Raw genomic sequence first — 16,145 nt, forward strand, 5'->3', positions numbered from 1 at the left:
GTACTTGGGACATATAATGAGAAATCGAAAATTAATGCTATCGTTTCCATGAAGAAAGATCACTGATGTCATTAATGCTATGCTAAGCAACAGAAGTTTCCAAGTCATCACGGGCGATAAGACTATTGAAGACTATACCCTAATGAAACTGAACAATGACCTCCGTAAGGATCGGTGCTGGCTCCCTACTCTTTAGCTTTTAGATAGCGGACATGCCCGCAACCACATCAAAACTGTTTGTATATCCAGACGACTAGGCACTTGCAACGAACCATGAGGAATTGGAGACTACTCAGCATATATTAACGACCTATCTACCCTCGGAAGATATTTCCGCCACTGGAGATTACATCCCAACGCCGCCAATTTCATTTAAACAGCAGACTGGCCAACTTCCTATTAAAAATCCACTTCAAAGACAAACTCCTGAATCGCACTAAACACCCAAAATATCTAGGTGTGACACTTGATAGAACGCTAAGCTTTAAAGAACACCTTTAAAAAACAACTGCGGTTGTTATGAGGTATCACATGGGGTTCCTTACCGTCTACACTTAGATCGACAGCATTGGGACAAGTGTATTCCGTTGTGGAGTACTGTGCACCTGTGTGGTTCAACAGCCCGCAAACCAAACATGTTGGCTTTAAACTAAACTAAACTTTAAAGTAATCTATAACTAAACCAGGTTTTACGTATTATATCGGACACTATAACGCCACATCAACATATTGGCTACCCGTACTAGGCCACATAACTCCTCACATGCCCTTCGAGAATATGCCCTTACCAGGGAGTAAAACAAAATTATCGCTAATCCTGTGCTCCGATTCCACTTTGGATCGTAGAGACGTAAATAGGCTTCGTTCAAGAAAGTACCCTCTAGATTCTGCAAGGTCTGAAAAAAATTTTAAGATAACCGACCGTGGGTGTCGCGGTATAGGAGAAGGCGATATAATTTCGAATTGTACGAGAAGTATAAAAAAATAGTAAATGGTAGAGATGTAATATCCTTCATAAAAATAGGTAGGCTTAGATGAGCTGGACATGTGTCAAGAGCAAATGAAAATTACCCACCCAGACGAACTCTATTATCGGTCCCAGTGGGAAATAGGAGTAGAGACAGACCACGACTGAGATGGAGGGACGGTGTGGACGAGGACGCAAGGAAAATCGGCGCGGCAAATTGGCAACGGTTGGCGATGAACAGAAACGACTGGCGAAATAGACTGGGGAAGGTCAAGGCTCAACTAGAGCTGTAGCACCACTGATGATGATGATGACCGTGGGTGTGAAGATTGGGAGAAGAATGCACTGCCTGACACCCAGAATATGCCATTTATCACAAACAATCCAGGGGGTTTCGGCCAACCCACCACAGAACAAACTGTGGCAAGTTTTCCGACTCACTTTTTAGGTGAGGCAAAATACCCTCCCTAAACTGCGACTACGGTGCTGCAAGACAAACGATTAAACATCTAGTGGAGGAATGCCAGATACGATTCTACAATGGCAATCCGTCCGATTTCTTAGTTACGTTCAAAGAGTCAATTGAATATATTTGTCAACTAAATGTTTGTTTGTAAAAATTAATTATTGTTATTTACTTTTTGTAATACATTGTCCTCTTTAAATAATATTAAATAAATAAATATTAATAAATTATCCGTCCATATCGTGTTAGGGATAGTACTGTGTATTTGTCTGATTAAAGAATTTGATTAAACAAGTTAAATATTCGCCTCGAGCTTCCAAATTGGTAATATTCTATGATGTTTTGTTGTTTTATACAATGCTTCTTTTGTATGTTTACTTTTCCCTGATACTGTAAAGTATCTCGTTATAAATCCCGATTTTCGAGTTTAATCACAGCCGAAAAATAATACGCTTCCAATTATTTTTTTATCATTGATAATAATCCCGCATTTTTCGCATAATTAGTCCCGCTCAGAGACTTGCATCATCCAATTACTCTTTCCAGTAATGCCTGACTGTATTTCACAATACACGCCATTTTTGTCTTTATGGTTTTATAAAAGGCTCCAACACGACGACCTAGTTCGACCAGTTCCCAACCTTATTTTTAAGTCTGTTAACCTTGTTTTTGTCTAGTCCTTCCATTTTCCATCATCTCAAGTTTAATATATCGTCCATCTAAGCTGAAAATACTGTTGCTATCCTAATATTTGTACGACATTTTTACCTTTACTTAAATTTTTCAAGATATAATTTCCTGATTCAAAGTAAGTATATCAGACATTAAAATCGGGTCGAAATTTAGAGTATGTTAACATATTAAATACATTTTGAATACAATTACTTGTACTATAAACTATTACTGTCACTGCGAGAAGCAACTAAAATCTAGAATTAAACAATTACAAAAAACTGAATCCACTATGAGAAATATACATCTTGGAAGATAATGATTCTGTGATTTTGAAAATGGATGTGTTGCAAATATGAATAGGATGCCAAAATAGTAGAAAATCTTGTCTGTTTACAATACGAGAAACAATATAGTGATATAGTAGAAATTAGGATAAAGAATTTAAACTGACGTTATAATTTATCATTTAGTTTAAACACTGGTTTTTATGAACTAAATTGGCGGTGTTGATATAATTATGATAAACGTAATTAGAAAAAACTTCATGCACTATTCAAAAAATGGTGCAGGCACCGTATCGTAAAAAATTTGATACATTTTATTTTATAGTACATTGGATAATGTAGATAACTAAGGCTTTTGGTTACTGTTAACTAGATTTTAGTCATAGCAACTCAATATGTAGATTAATAAATAGTTCATACAGAATCGTTATGTAGTGATTTTTAACTTCGTCCGAATTTCCTGATGAGTATTTTGAAATCTTAGAAACAACCGCCATTAAATATCGCAGCTAACAACTGCACGCCAAAATGCTTATTAAGAGCCGTTCCTACTGTATGGCTGGTAACCCCTGAAGTACCTCCTTCGACATTTTTGGCATAGCTCACCTAAATTCCTCTTGTGCGCTTCTTAACACATCGTCCACACAAACACGCCACCTTCTAAACCCCAGCTCCTTAGTAGTCCACTACTTCTCCACACAAAACATCAATCATCACGTTTTGTCACACCACCACTACTCCGCAAAAAAAAGGAGTACCCCTTTCTTGAAGAGGCGTAAAGCCTAAACAAGGTTAAAACTCTGGTTCCAACTTCGTCCGTTGGTACCTACTACTGGTTACCAGCTTCTCGGTCTGTAAGACACAAATGTAATGTTTCTGCTGACACCTTCATATTGGCTGTCGATCAGTCAGGTTGACTAATGTGTTATGTGCTGAATGAATGAAGTTGGCTTAAATAAGTCTGGACTCATGGGTGCTCCTGGAATTGTGTAATTCCTATAGGACATGTTTTGCCATGAAGTCGTTTCCTTGGCAGTTTTTAGCTGTGATGAGTCTTCTGGTTTGGACCTTTAAGGCTGCGGAAGCTGCCTAACTTTGTTTATAGGACCCTGTTTTCGACCATTGTAAATCTATTTGTAGCAAAGTCTGCGACTGCGGTTCTCTGCTGGTCCCCTCTACATTTTTATTTCTGAACTCAAAAGAATGACTCTTTCTAAGTCCTCATCTGCATCATCTCTTTTGTCACCATAAAGTTGTCTAGCATCGTTTGGCCAACACTTTTCCTTGTGTCATGCACCCATGGGCATGATAATGTTACACCTAGGGATTCAAGAGCGTAATTGTGTATTTTGTATACATGTTTAGGTGTTTATGTGTGTCTTCACGCGTGCTTGTCTGTGAGCATATGTAAAGTTAAATCAACAAATTTACAGTTAATGACATAGCTGCAGTTCGTACGTCATTTACTGTACTGGTATCTCAGACTCACAGTAGCAGACCGGTACAGTCTCCTCAGCCATAGTTATTATAGACTTGTTCAATTGGAACCCATCTTTGGTCATGTTAACCTTATAAACAATTGTAATCACTCGACTGACGTTCGGCAATGTTAGTTATGTTTATAAACGTCACACTGATGAATTACTATCATTTGTATTTAACAGCAATTTTAATTATTTTGATTTAAAAATGGCGTTTGTTCTTAACAATCCGTCTAAATATAATCAGCATGCGGTCATTCAAAGGAAATGGTGTCAAAAATTTAAGAATGGGTGAGAGGGGACAAATATAAACCTGCGACCAGGTGTATTAAGTAATGCATTAAGAGATAGGAATTTGGCATGTGGGAAAGGCATGATTAGAGACAATCGTCGAATTTCAATCAGAGCCATTTCAGAAAATGTTTGTGTACAAAAGCTGGGTTATAGTAAAGTCTGTGTATAATGGATTTCTCGCCTTTTGTCAAAGAACCCAGAAAGCGAATGGGTTTGTATGGGAAGTAATGACTTTCTGTCGTCCATAATTGTTGTTGATAAACCTTGGTGTCAATATTTTGCACCATCTAGTAAACTGTCATCGATACAACAGAAACAAAAAATTTTCCGCCACCAAAGAAGTTTAAAGTTTAACCTTCTGCAGGCAATGCCATGTTATCATTACTTTGATGATGTTTTTTTTTGACCATGAGGGACCCTTGCTTATAGGGCTTACAAAACCTAGAACGCATATCAACAAAACCTGTAGAATGAAGCTGTTTACAAGCTTTATCAAGCCATAAAAAGAAAACGTACAGAGAAGCTCTCACGTGGTATCATTATTCCGCATGACAATGCTTGGTCTCATGTTGCCAAAGTCATCATTCTGGCTTTACAACCCTGCGTGGATCCTAGCCACCTCAAGAATTTCTCTCAAGTCGTCTCTATCCATCGCCTTCCTAAGCAAAGCACGTATTCCCATATTTCTCATGTCTTCATCGATGTTATTAAGGAACCTTGTTCTGGGTCTTCCTCTTCTTCTCTGACCAATGAGTCTATAAAGAGCGTTTTTCCAGCTAGGTCATTTTGTTCCATCCGCATTACATGCCCTATCCACCTCAGACGTCCTATTTTAATATGTTTTACGATATTTGGTTCCTGTTATATTTTATAAAGTTCGAAGTTGTATCGTCTTCTCCACACTCCATTGTCATTGACTGCTCCATAGATTCGCCTTAGTATCTTTCTTTCGAAACATCCTAACATGTTTTCATTACTTTTTGTTAGAGTCAGGTCTCTATACCATATGTTAGGACTGGGCGTATTATTGTTTTATTTTTGTATTTCTCGATATAATTATGGATTTAAGGAGGAGATTGGGCCCAAAATAGCATCTGTTGGCCGTGTAAATTCTACGGTTTATCCCTGGGGTAGTATTATTTTCAGTGTTAAAGATCGCTCCTAGGTATACAAATTCGTTCACTGCTTCGATGACATCGTTTTTCATAACAAGTGGTCGTAGGATTTGTGGTTGCGTGCTTATTTTCATATACTTCGTTTTGTTGGTGTTTATTATTAAACCCATTTTTGTAGTTGATTCTTTTATTGCTACATACGCCTCTCGTACAGCGTTTTCCGTTCTCCCAACAATATTGATATCATCAGCATAGGCAAGGATTTGCACTGATTTATTATATATTGAACCAATAGTTGTGATATGTGACTTACGTATTACTTTTTCCAGAGCCAGATTGAACAGTAAACAGGAGAGAGGGTCCCCCTATCGCAGCCCGTTATTGTTTTAAAATGTTTAGACAGTTTCCCCTGAATTCGTATTCTACATTTAACTTTTTCAAGAGTTAGTTTTGCTGAGAGTTGTTTCATGTTGCCAAAGTAGCAAAAAATCTACAACGAAAGAAATAAAAGATATTAGACCATTCACCATATAGTCCCGATTTATCACCTTACAAGTTTATAGAGATAAATGAAGTACACAAAGCCGTAAAAGAATTCTTCGAGAAACAACTACAAGAATTCTTTAAGCAGGTTATTGCAGTCCAAAACTCTAAATTTTTAATGTTATAAGTGCCTACCAAAGTCTAAATTTAAGAAGTAATAAAATTAAAACTAACTTGTTTTAGTCTATTTGTCGAAATGCATATATGACATCCACTATAGAAAGAATCAAAACAACCATACAAGAATGAGAAACGTCATTTTCATATAAACAACCAGATAAAGGTAAAAATGGCAATGGTAATAGCAAAAACATTGCCAACAGCTTTGCATTTCCGACAACAAATCCCTTTCTTTCTATAGAATATTTAAATCATTGTGTGTCTCTCTAATCTGTACATGTTGATGTTTTTGCTCTCTCTATAGATACATATACTCAATAAATACTGCTCCAAATGGAATATAAAAGAACTGAAAACGTTTAAAAAATACATTAGCTTTATACAATAAACATTTAGATGAAAAATGTATTCATAACTGACTCTTCATAACTGAAGATATATTTTACCTCACCAATATTTTTGCCAACAGCTGTGTATTTTTATTTTGTCTGTAACATTTCCAAGGCATCAATTCCCTTTATTGTTCTAACCGCGTGTGCTTTCTTTATAATCTATTTTAACTCAGACTAAAAAATCGATTTGCTGAAAACGTTCGCGCAGAAAATTCTCCAACTGGCACATATTCTGTGGAAACATTGACCTATTAAAGTTAACGTCGTTACTACGGCAAATCCTACACTATACGATATATCGTGTAGGATTGAGAGGTGATGTGAAGTGTATAAATGTATTATCGAGCAATGATATAAGTGCATATGATTTAAAAGTATTTGCCTTTTGTCAAAAAATTGTTTAAAGACATTTTGAATATTCACGTAAATGGGCTTTTTTTCTTGTGCCATTAGTTATACAGCCATTTAAAATTTAAATTAAAATAATGTACACACAATCACAATGACTGAATATGCTTTATGTATATTAATAAAATATATTATACAAATTTATATACAATATATGTAATAAATACGGAGCAGTAAAAAAATCTGTAATTTTTTTCTGGACGCCAGTGTCGACGTACTGATCAAACGCTCTGTCCCTTATACGCCTCAGCATCATAATCTCCTCGCTGCTGTTGAGGTTGTCTTCTCGCCAACTGATAGCCGTGTTCGGGGCTTTAACAGCGCTTCAGCAGCAGAAGTTTTCGAAGCAGGTGGTTCGTCATCGACATCCTCCTTTTCCGTTTCTTCATTTTAAATAGCCCTTATAATTTCTTCATCCGTGGGCATTTCTTGGTTGTCAATTTCTTTGTCACAGTCATCTGATGCCCATTCTCGAACCTCAGATTAAGTAATTATTGTTTTGTTGTCTTGAGCCAGCTGAGCGACAAGGGGGCTTAAAATTATGTATTTTTCGTTGGATGAAGAGTCGTCAACAGCCACTAAGTTTGGGCTCAAGTTTTTTCAAGAAAGTTGAATCAAACGTTGTGAAATGGATGACCAACAATTAGCCAAATTGAAAACGACGTCCTTGAAATTAACTTTCTTTAAAGCTACTACGTTCCACTAAGCTTATTAATGGCGCGGTTTTATGTTATGCATGACATTCTGGTCCATTGGTTGAATCATAGTTGTCGTGTTGGGTGGTAAGAACATGGTAAAAAATTTACCATCTTCACTACGAAGTTCGTCAGCGGATGGATGATCAGAGCAGTTCTCCAGCAGCAACACTGCCTCGTGAGGGAGATTCACACGTGCGAGATAACGACGAACATCAAGGACGAATTCAGTTTTGAACCAATCCAAGAACAAATCTCTTGTCACCCATGCACTTTTTTACCCTCGATACCATACGGGAAGATCAACAGATTTGAATGCACGAGGCTTGTAAGCCGTCCCCACAACAAGCAAATGAAGTTTGTGAGTCCCTAAAGCATTTTCACAAGTCTTTCTTTCATAATTTTTCGACCAGAAGCGTTCTTTTCTTAAGATGACACCAATTTGTGGTCTGGTAACATGCGCCAAAATAACCCACTTTCATCTGCATTGTAATTTTGTTCAGGTGTCAAATTGTTTTTAATCACAAGTTCATCAAATGCAGTAGGGTTCGATGAACCATTACTGACCAATAAATCAATTAATGACCAATTTCTCACCAATAATTTTGAGATATCTAACTCCATGACGTCGTTTGAAGATGTCCAACCACCCCTTACATGCGCTAAAAGCTTGGTGATTTGGTGACATTTCACTATGGAAATGAAGGGCTTTTTCACACATTTCACCACTCACCGGAGCAGGCTTTCTCCGCTGTTGTAGGAACCACATGAAGAACGCACTTTCTATCTTCGGATATTCGGGGGGTTTGATGGTTTTCCTCTTCCCTGGACCGTTTTCCTTTTCGCTGACGAACTTTTCGATATTTTATTTGTTCTTCTTAATGGTAGATCTACCAATACCGAACTGTTTTAAAAGGAAAGTGCAGCTAGTTCCTTGCTGTATCAACTTAAGAATTTTGATCTTTTGTTGATTCATGTCTATTCTTTGGGGGAGGCAGGAGAACGTCGCGCGAGCCCGTTAGCAGTACTGTATATATATATATATATATATATATATATATATATATATATATATATATATATATATATATATATATATATATATATATATTGTGACGATTGAGGTTTATAGAAAATAATTTATAAGTTGTATACTGCATAATATTGGACATAAAAGGGTATTTGATTGTTTTAAGAAGTTATATACTAGAGAATTTAATAAAAGTGTATTTATGTGAGGGCATTTTTAATAAATTAGCATATAATGATTGTAAAAAGTTGTATTCTAGTAATTTTAATGTTGTAAATAAATTTAAGTGAGCCATGTGCATAGGCAACCAAGAATACTCTCGGAGATTGACAGATATTTATACTCTGAAGTGACGTTTAAGAATATTTATGAATATAAAGTGGGTTATAATAATATATTGTTTGAAATGTGTGTTTTGTTAAATTAGAATGTTAAGTTACTAATTTAATTATATATTCTGATCTGAAAAGCCTAAATATAAACAAAATTATTAATAGAAAAGAATGGAATTCTCTGGATCTCCGGAGATGGCCATGTTTGCGAAATGGTTTGTTCCAGAAAATTCAGACATGTATTAAATAGAACTGAATAGAACATGATATCTTACGAGATGGTTCTAGAATGTCCAAAAGATATAAATACCCGTGATTTGGATTCAAGATGGCAGTTTTTAGAAGTTTTTAGTCAGAAGTCAGGCCAGTTTATTATGAAAGTTAAGTAGACACATTTAGTGAAGTAATATTGTTCAGAATTTTCAAGAAGTCAGTCAGAAAAGTTTAGTAAGAAATATGAAAGTTAGTTGGAGTCAGTGAATCAGGTACAAATAGTCAAATTGTTTAATATAGTGAGTTAAAAGAAGATTAAAAATTATGCATATATTTAATGCACATTTATAATTATACACAAATAATTATTGAAGATTAAAAAAAAAGTATATTGGAAGAAATTAAATTATATTATGGTTGGAGATTAGTATAAATCAACTTATAATAATTGGATATTGCTATATTGAAAAGAAGAATAAATATAAATGCTGTTTGCTGGTTTGGTTGGTGGTGTATAAATGATGGTGAAGAAAACTATATCTTAAATTGGTAGAAGCTGATAATTGAAAAAAGTAATTTCACAAAAACAAGGATAACCGAAGTACGAAGACATTCAGTGGTGATTAGAATCTATATAGTAGAAAACATTTCATTTAGGCATTCAGTGAAAGAAAGGTACAAAATTTTGTTAATATAATTTAGTTAGTGTCATAACAATTTCAATTTTGAAGATAGTTTGTTTAAATTTTAGATTGTCTATAGAATTTAATTAGTTTTATAAGAATATCAATTTAAAGATAGTTTATTTTAAATTTACATTGACTAGGTTAGATATATATGTGTGTTTCATAATAGTTATAATAAAGATAATTTAAAAAGTACTTACAAGCTAATTCTTTGAGAACCGCGATAAAAACCCTATATATTATATTATTAAAAATACTCATTGCTCATCATTCAAACAAAAAACACATCATAACAATTTGGCGCCCAACGCGGTGGCTCTCTATTTAAAAGAATTGGTTTGGGAAGATAAGTGCTCTCATATAATTAAATTAATTTTCATTAGAAAGAAAAAATTATAGATTTTATTTTTAATTATATTTGAACAAGTAAAGTCTCAAAATGTCTCAAGGAAAGAAAGGTACAAGAAGCAAAAAGAATGAAGAAGATGTGGAAGTAGAAACACAACCTATACAAGAGGAGAGTTTAGTTCAAGTTCCACAAGATACTGCAGAAATGAATCCAGAAAGAGAGGAAAATGTCAATATGGCAGCTTTGATGTCATTAATGATGCAGATGAACAAGACAATGGAAGAGAATTCAAAAGAAATCAAAGAAGACATGAAAAAAATGGAACAGAAAATGGAAGAGAATACGAAAAAATTGGAAGAGAATTCAAAAGAAGTCAAAGAAGACATGAAAAAAATGGAACAGAAATTGGAAGAGAATTATAGAAAATTAGAAAAGAAAATAGAAGATAATAATAATAAAATTGTAAAACAAATGGATAAAAAACTTGAAGCTGCAGAGAAAAAAGTAGCAAATGAAATAAAAAGTATACGGAATGACTACAAGAAAAGGATAGACAATGAGAGGACAGAAGTAAAGAGGATTATTCAAGATAATAAGATAGATATAGAACAGAAAATAGAGTTACAGAAATGTAACTTAGAAGTAAAAATTAACGAAGACAGGAGAAACACAGAAGAAAAATTAGACGATATACAACAAAATATCCAAATAAATTGTAATCAAATAAGAAATGTGGAACAGAGAATAGATGATATTTCACAAATGAGAGACATAGGGAGACCTTACTTAAATTTAACAAATGAGACTGGGATTAAATTCTCTGGTAATATAAAAAATTTGCATCCTAGAGTATACATAAATAGTTTAAAACATAAATTAAGATTTGTGAATAATATTAATGATATTAAAGATTATATTAGAATGACATTAAATGACAATGCAGCAACTTGGTTTGCTAGTATTGAGAATGATTTAGATAATTTTCAAATATTTGAAAATAAATTTTTAAATTATTATTGGGGTGAATTAGAGCAAGCCAAGTTTAGAGAAATTCTATATTTTGGAAAGTATAATCAAAATTTAAAATCAAATATGGTAGATTATGCATTGAAATTGATAACAGTTGCAAAATATTTAGAACCACCACTTAGAGAGGATGAAACAGTCTTAAATGTATCTAGACATTTTGATGCTGATGTTGTGCAAACCGTAACTGTACAAAATATTCAAACAATAGATAGTTTTATTAATTTTATTCAAAGAATACAAAGAGGCAATATGACAAGTAATAATAACAACAGAAAAAACAATAATAACTTTCAATATAATAAAAATGATAATCAACAATCATATAATAATTATAGATATGGTAATAGTTTACAAAATTTTAATAATAATAACAGTAATCCAAATAGACAGAACTTTAATAATAATACTAGTTATAATAGACAAAATTTTAATAATAATACTAATTATAATAGACAACATTTTAATAACAGTACTAATAATAATAGACAAGATTTTAATAATAGAAGAAATACAGAGCGACCTAACTATAACAGACAGGTAAATTGTGTTCGAAGGAATAGAAGCTGCGAAGACAGGGAACGAAGTAGTACAAGGCAAGAAAATGTGAGTAGAAGTCATAGTAGGGAAAGACATAGTACATCAGATCCAAGTGGTCAGATACAATCTGACAATTCTAATAATCAAAATTTTGTGCAGTAAACTTTCTGAATTACAAGTTAGGCCATTGCTATTATGAAAAACCTTCTGAATTTATTTCTTTAGATGAGGATAAAATTATTGACTCTATTAATTTAATTTATATAAATGCTTTGGCCAAAAATAAAATGATTAAAATTATGATAGATACTGGTTCAGAAAGTACTTTAGTCTCGGAGAATTTTATTTTTAATACATTAAAACTATCAGATATAATAAAGATTCCAAAAATTAAAATTGTTGGTGCAAATAATAAGAAGTTGGGTGAAATTGATAAACTAGCCAATTTTAAAATTAATATTCTTAATAAAGAAATTAATATGCAAGGATTTATTGTCAAGGATTTATGTGTTGATATATTAATGGGAAATGATGAATTGGAAAAGAAGAAAGTAAAGATAGATTTTGAAGAAAAAATGGTAACTTTGGAAGGGCAAATAATTAAATTTATGCAGAAAGATGAGGTAGAAGAAGGAATAAGAGTTGATAGGATATTATTAAAAGAAAATAATGATGTTTATGAAGAAGAAATGTATTTTGATGATAGGGAAATGCCCCAGAAGAATGTAAAGAATAATTATTGTAGTGAATATTTAAGGAATGGAAATTTTAAGCAGATGGATGCCTACGAGGCGGAGTGCGTAAAATTGGAAGCAAGGAATAATGAGTACATAATGAAGAATAATTTTATTTGTAAAGAAGAAGATATGATGAAAGTTTTAAATTGCCCTGAAGAATATAAATCAATAGTCATTTCCATATTGCAGCAACACAAGGGACTTGTCAATAAAGAAAATAGAATTGCACAAAATTATATCCATAGTATAAAAGTTAAAGAAGAAAAAGATTTTAAAACAAAATCATACCCAATACCATATAAATACAGAGAAGAAGTAAACAAAACAATTAATAATATGTTAGAAGATGGAATCATTGAGAAGGCAGATACACGTTTTATCAACCCCATAGTAGTAGTGCGAAAAAGATCAGGTGAAATCAGGTTATGTTTGGATGCAAGGAATATTAACAAGATTACTGAAAAGCAATTTGAAGCACCAATGAGTATAGATGGAATATTAGGAAGAATTACAGGAATGTCATTTTTCACTAAAATTGATTTACAGCATAGTTTTTGGTTAATACCTCTAGAAAGAAAAAGTAGACAGTATACAGGATTTCAGATAGATGGAGTAGTATATCAATTCAAAGTAGTACCATTTGGACTTCAATCATCTTGCAGTGCTCTATGTAGATGTCTTCATGATATTTTGGATCAATATGAACATTTTGTAATTCACTACATTGATGATATATTAATTTTTTCTAAAACGGCTGAAGATCATGAGAAACACCTAAAAACTATAATAAATAGATTAGACAAAGTTGGACTAAAAATAAATCAAGAAAAATGTACATTTTTTCGAAAAGAAGTCATATATCTAGGTTATAAACTTAACACTAAGGGAATCGAAATGGATCCAGAACGGACACAAGTCATTCAGGAATATAAAACACCACACAATTTAAGAACTTTAAGAGGATTTATTGGAATAATTAATTATTATAAAAGGATGATACCAGATCTAAGTATAAAAGAAATTCCATTACTTGAACTACTGAGAAAAGGTGTAAAATGGAGATGGGATCAGAGAAGAGAACTAGCATTCCAAGAAATTAAAAACATTTTTCTGTCAAATTTGAAAATATACTATCCTGATTACACACAGCCATTCATATTAAGAACAGATGCATCAATAGAGAGATTATCAGGGGTATTATTACAAATACATGATGGGGTCGAATACCCAATACAATTCATTTCAAGAATTACAAAGCCACATGAAAAGGGTTACTCAGTTTCAGAATTAGAACTAGCAAGTATAATACACTGTGTCACAAAATTAAGATTTTATTTGTTGGGTAATGAATTTACAATAGAAACAGATCACCAAGCTTTAACGTCTATATTAAATAACAAATATGGAAACAGTAGAATACATCGGTGGAGTCTAATACTTAGTGAATACTGCTTTGAAATCAAATACATTTCTGGAAAATCCAATATAGTGGCAGATGCTTTATCAAGGTTAGAAAATACACCACAAAAAGGGCAGCGAACAATAAAAATTGGATTAAATCAATTAGTAGAAAGTATTGGATTATATTCTAAAGAAGAAATTATAAGAGATCAGATCAATTTGAGTGAAAAACAAAAAGTCCTTAGGAAAGATGGGGTATATTATAAAATAATAAATGGCATAGAAGTATATGTAATAACTAGAACTTTAGCAAAGAAAATATTGAAAAATTTACATAACAATTATATGCATATTGGTTCAAGAAAGTTATGGATGCTATTTAGGGACAATTATTTTGCAAAGAATGACATAAGTATAGCAAAAGAAATTATTAACCAATGCCCAATATGTCAACTAAACAAAGAAAAGAATTTAAAAAAAACTTACTGATAGATCCATTTCATAGATAGATGGTAGATTTCTTTGTTGTGAATAAATTTGACATCATACTTGTTGAATTTTGTACATATGGAAATTGTATGGTACCCTAAAAATCATAATTTGGGGTTAGATACAGAATTGATTGTGTAAATGTCTTTATAAAAAGTGTAAAACTTACCAATTCATATGGATGAAAGCCTGTTGAATGGAAATAATTCCTAGATTTTGTCTATAAATAAACAGAACACAATATCCATTATATTTTAATTAAGGTTATATTTTATTCTCTCCATTTGATATGACAGTTTGACCATAGAATAGCCGAACTGTGATCCGTTGTTCTTTGCTTTGACATAGACGGCGAACAGGGATGTATTTAACACATTTTAAATTAAAAAAAAAAAAAAAAAAAAAAAAAAAAAAAAAAATTGAATTATTAATTTATTAAATTTAATAAGGTATGAGAAAATTAATATTTAAAAAAATAATAAGTAAATTATTTATTTTAAATATTATTTTTGGGGTATTGTGACGATTGAGGTTTATAGAAAATAATTTATAAGTTGTATACTGCATAATATTGGACATAAAAGGGTATTTGATTGTTTTAAGAAGTTATATACTAGAGAATTTAATAAAAGTGTATTTATGTGAGGGCATTTTTAATAAATTAGCATATAATGATTGTAAAAAGTTGTATTCTAGTAATTTTAATGTTGTAAATAAATTTAAGTGAGCCATGTGCATAGGCAACCAAGAATACTCTCGGAGATTGACAGATATTTATACTCTGAAGTGACGTTTAAGAATATTTATGAATATAAAGTGGGTTATAATAATATATTGTTTGAAATGTGTGTTTTGTTAAATTAGAATGTTAAGTTACTAATTTAATTATATATTCTGATCTGAAAAGCCTAAATATAAACAAAATTATTAATAGAAAAGAATGGAATTCTCTGGATCTCCGGAGATGGCCATGTTTGCGAAATGGTTTGTTCCAGAAAATTCAGACATGTATTAAATAGAACTGAATAGAACATGATATCTTACGAGATGGTTCTAGAATGTCCAAAAGATATAAATACCCGTGATTTGGATTCAAGATGGCAGTTTTTAGAAGTTTTTAGTCAGAAGTCAGGCCAGTTTATTATGAAAGTTAAGTAGACACATTTAGTGAAGTAATATTGTTCAGAATTTTCAAGAAGTCAGTCAGAAAAGTTTAGTAAGAAATATGAAAGTTAGTTGGAGTCAGTGAATCAGGTACAAATAGTCAAATTGTTTAATATAGTGAGTTAAAAGAAGATTAAAAATTATGCATATATTTAATGCACATTTATAATTATACACAAATAATTATTGAAGATTAAAAAAAAAGTATATTGGAAGAAATTAAATTATATTATGGTTGGAGATTAGTATAAATCAACTTATAATAATTGGATATTGCTATATTGAAAAGAAGAATAAATATAAATGCTGTTTGCTGGTTTGGTTGGTGGTGTATAAATGATGGTGAAGAAAACTATATCTTAAATTGGTAGAAGCTGATAATTGAAAAAAGTAATTTCACAAAAACAAGGATAACCGAAGTACGAAGACATTCAGTGGTGATTAGAATCTATATAGTAGAAAACATTTCATTTAGGCATTCAGTGAAAGAAAGGTACAAAATTTTGTTAATATAATTTAGTTAGTGTCATAACAATTTCAATTTTGAAGATAGTTTGTTTAAATTTTAGATTGTCTATAGAATTTAATTAGTTTTATAAGAATATCAATTTAAAGATAGTTTATTTTAAATTTACATTGACTAGGTTAGATATATATGTGTGTTTCATAATAGTTATAATAAAGATAATTTAAAAAGTACTTACAAGCTAATTCTTTGAGAACCGCGATAAAAACCCT

This window comes from Diabrotica undecimpunctata, chromosome 3 (assembly GCF_040954645.1).
Source record: "Diabrotica undecimpunctata isolate CICGRU chromosome 3, icDiaUnde3, whole genome shotgun sequence".
Taxonomy (NCBI): Eukaryota; Metazoa; Arthropoda; class Insecta; order Coleoptera; family Chrysomelidae; genus Diabrotica; species Diabrotica undecimpunctata.